We start from the raw sequence: 3,955 nt of genomic DNA on the forward strand, positions 1-3,955 counted from the left end.
GTCTTTCTAGAGCCTTTGTTTCTTACCCAACAGCATGTATGCACTTATATATACTTAACGTATACCCTTCTGCTTACTTTAGTAAAATAATTTCTTTACTGGAAATATTTGTGAAAATCATTGCATATCAAAGAGATTTCTTGGAAGTGGAGAATCTTGGTTTACTTGTTTGACTTTTTTTTTCTTAAATCAGTTGATTTTTAAAAAAATAATTAATTTATTTATTTTTGGCTGTGTTGGGTCTTCACTGCTGCATGCAGGCTTTCTCTAGTTGCGGCGAGTGGGGGCTACACTTTGTTGCGGTGCACGGGCTTCCCATTGCGGTGGCTTCTCTTGTTGCGGAGCATGGGCTCTAGTCATGTGGGCTTCAGTAGTTGAGGCACGTGGGCTTCAGTAGCTGTGGCATGTGGCCTCAGTAGTTGTGGCGCATGGGCTTAGTTGCTCCGCAGCATGTGAGATCTTCCCAGACGAGGGCTTGAACCTGTGTCCCCTGCATTGGCTGGTGGATTCTTAACCACTGCGCCACCAGCTTTCAATGTTACTTTAATATGCATGCTTAGCTAAGTTATTTAACTGCTCAGTATCCAGTTTTCCTGTCTGTGAAATTAATAATAGAGACCACAGCTCAGTCAGGATGATGATGATGGTGGTGATGGTGATGATGATAAACTTCAGAGTAAAATCCAAACTCTGTACAGCAGGTGAGACTGCTCTTCCACCTTCCCCGTTTGCCTGGCCTTTTTTTCCTGCCACTTCTCTTATTATTTCAGACATGAAATAGGCTCTGGCCAGATAGGGAAGTTCATTAATCCTTAAGTTCACCCTGACATTTTTTAACTCTAGCACTATTAACTACGTGTGTTCATGCTGTTCGAGATTAGAGATTCCCAATCCTTGGTACACAATAAAGTCCTCTGAAGAGCCTAACCCCCACTCCAAATCATTTAAATTAGAATATTTAGGCATCAGTATTTTTTTTTAAAACTCAGTGTTCTTCAAAATACTAACATATATGGAGGAGAGGGTTGGATTCTGTGAAGGTTTAGATGAAACAAATTTAGTAATGCTTTCGTAATTGTTGAAATTTGGTGATAAGTACAAGGGGGTCCATTCTACTATTTGGTTTGCTTTGTAAAGGTTTGAATTTTTTCATAATGAAATGTTTTTTTACAAAAGCTTCCCAGGTGAATCTTATGTGCACTCAGAATCTACTTTCTGGGGATCCCAACCTGTAATAAAAACTATGAAACTAGAATCTTTACTCTCCTTTCTTTTAAACCTCTGCATTAACTAATTAATTAGCTAATGAATGAATTAAACAGATGTTTATAAATGTTTATTCTGAGCTGGGATAGTCCTAGCCTACGTCAGACTCTGGAGACCCCTTAAGAAGCTTACAATATAGTTAGATGAGACAAACTATAGGTCTTAGGGGTAGATAACATGTTCAGCGAAGAGTAGGGCATAAAGGAAGACAAAGGTGTGTGTGTGTGTCGGGGAGGCAGGTCAGTTGTACATCAGGGAAGCATTAGGGACTGCTTCATGGAAAAGTGACTCTGAATAGATAACCAACCTACAAGGACTTACTGTATAGCACAGGGAACTCTGCTCAATATTCTGTAATAACCTACATGGGAAAAGAATTTGAAAAAGAATAGAAAAAAAGAAAAGAAATTGACTCTGAAGATGTGTTTGGTGAAATCCTACCCACTCTTTAAGATCCAGCTCAAATTCTACTCCCTAAATCCTTGATTTCTGTTACCAAACATAAATAATCTGTTTCCACTCTGTTCTGTAATCTTTTGTTTCTACATGTTATTTCAATTACGTCTCATGTTATAAGACTATAAGCTCTTTGAGATGAAGAATTGTTTTATGTATATTTGCATCCTTTAAACCCTTCTAGAAAAGTGACGAATATTATTAGGACTCAGTAAAAGTATGCTGAATTAAATAAAATAGATTATCCTTCTAATTTATTGCTATATTAAATAATTTTGTCATATCATTTGACATTTGAGTTCACACATTGCCTTAATGGGCAATCGATATTAATTTAGGAAAGAGTACTGGTCTAAAAGAAAACTGTGTCAAATTGGAAAGAGAAATTTTTTGTCAAAAATGGACACTGCTCCTTTCAAAGAGCTATAAATAAACGCCCTAATTTTTCTGCTCACCAAGAGAGGCACACTCTCTAGCTAAGTACAGTCCTGAATGTTTTGTTCTCTTGAAAGCACCTAGGATTCAAAGGCTTTTCTTCTCTGGCTTGCTCAGCCAGAGAAGAGTTGCTTTATCAGCTGCATAAAATTTGGAATAACCCAATTCTGTCACTTTGATGGGAACAAATAATTAAAAGAAAGTTGGTTGGCAGAGAGAAAAAGCACAAAAAAGGAAAAAGCAAAGCACAGGAAAAATATCATTGAGGCACTTTCTTTGCACTTCATTAGTTTTGAATGTGGTAGTACTTTTTGCTTTGAACTTGATCAATTCAAGGCCATTCCTAATGCTTGGTTTAAAGCACCTGAGAGGGAGCGGTGAAGGAGGAATATTTTCCACACACTAGGAAGGCCCTTCACTGGCAGAGACAGGGAGTGGATGGGGAGGAAGCTTCGGACCCACGGAGGAGAGCGCAGCAACAGGGGTGCAGAGAGCAAAGCAGAGAGATTCCTGCACAGAGGATCGGTGCCGACCAGCACTCAGCAGCCCGAGAGGCTTGTCTGCTCACCCGCCGGGGTGGGCGGGGCTGGGAGCTGAGGCTCGGGCTTTGGTCGGAGCGCAGGGAGAGGACTGGGGTTGGCTGCGTGAACACAGCCTGCAGGGGGTTAGTGCACCACGGCTGGCCGGAAGGGAGTCCGGGAAAAGTCTGGAACTGCCGAAGAGGCAAGAGACTTTTTCTTCCCTCTTTGTTTCCTGGTGCGCGAGGAGAGGGGATTAAGAACGCTGCTTAAAGGAGCTTCAGAGACGGGCGCGAGCCGCGGCTCTCAGCGAGGACAACAGAGGCGGGCATGAGATGCTAAGGCTGCTGTTGCAGCCACCAAGAAGCCTGTGTGCAAGCACAGGTCACTATCCACACCTCCCCTTCCGGGAGCCTCTGCAGCCCGCCACTGCCAGGGTCCCGTGATCCAGGGACACCTTCCCCAGGAGAACAGACGGCGTGCCTCAGGCTGTGGCAACGTCACGCTGGCCTCTGCTGCTGCAGGGTCACCCTGGCCTGAGTGAGCCAGAGGCCCCTAATCAGCTGCTATTTTAACCTCGTCCTGTCTGGGAGAACAACAGATGCTCTCAGGTGACCTACAAGCAGAGACGGAGCCAAATCCAGAGCTGAACACCCGGAGCTGTGCAAACAAAGAAGAGAAAGGGAAATCTCTCCCAGCAGCCTCAGGAGCAGCGAATTAAATCTCTACAATCAACTTCATGTACCCTGCATCTGTGGAAAACCTGAATAGACAACGAATCATCCCAAAATAGAGGCGGTGGACTTTGGGAGCAACTGTAGATTTGGGGTTTGCTTTCTGCATCTAATTTGTTTCTGGTTTTATGTTTACCTTAGTTTAGTATTTACAGTTTGTTATCATTGGTAGATTTGTTTATTGATTTGGTTGCTCTCTTCCTTTTTTTTATATATATATTTTTTTCTTTTTCACTTTTTGTGAGTGTGTGTGTGTGTGTGCTTCTTTGTGTGATTTTGTCTGTATAGCTTTGCTTTTACCATTTGTCCTACGGTTATGTCTTGCTGTTTTTTTTCTTTTTTCTTTTAGTATAGTTTTTAGTGCTTGTTATCATTGGTGGATTTGTTTTTTGGTTTGGTTGCTCTCTTATTTCTTTCTCTTTTTTTTATTACTTTTTTAATTAAAAAATTTAATAATATTAAAAAATTTATTTTAATCACTTTATTTTATTATTTATTTTTCTTTCTTTATTTTTCTCCCTTTTCTTCTGAACTGAGTGCCTGACA

The sequence above is a fragment of the Globicephala melas genome, chromosome 14 (assembly GCF_963455315.2).
Source record: "Globicephala melas chromosome 14, mGloMel1.2, whole genome shotgun sequence".
Taxonomy (NCBI): domain Eukaryota; kingdom Metazoa; phylum Chordata; class Mammalia; order Artiodactyla; family Delphinidae; genus Globicephala; species Globicephala melas.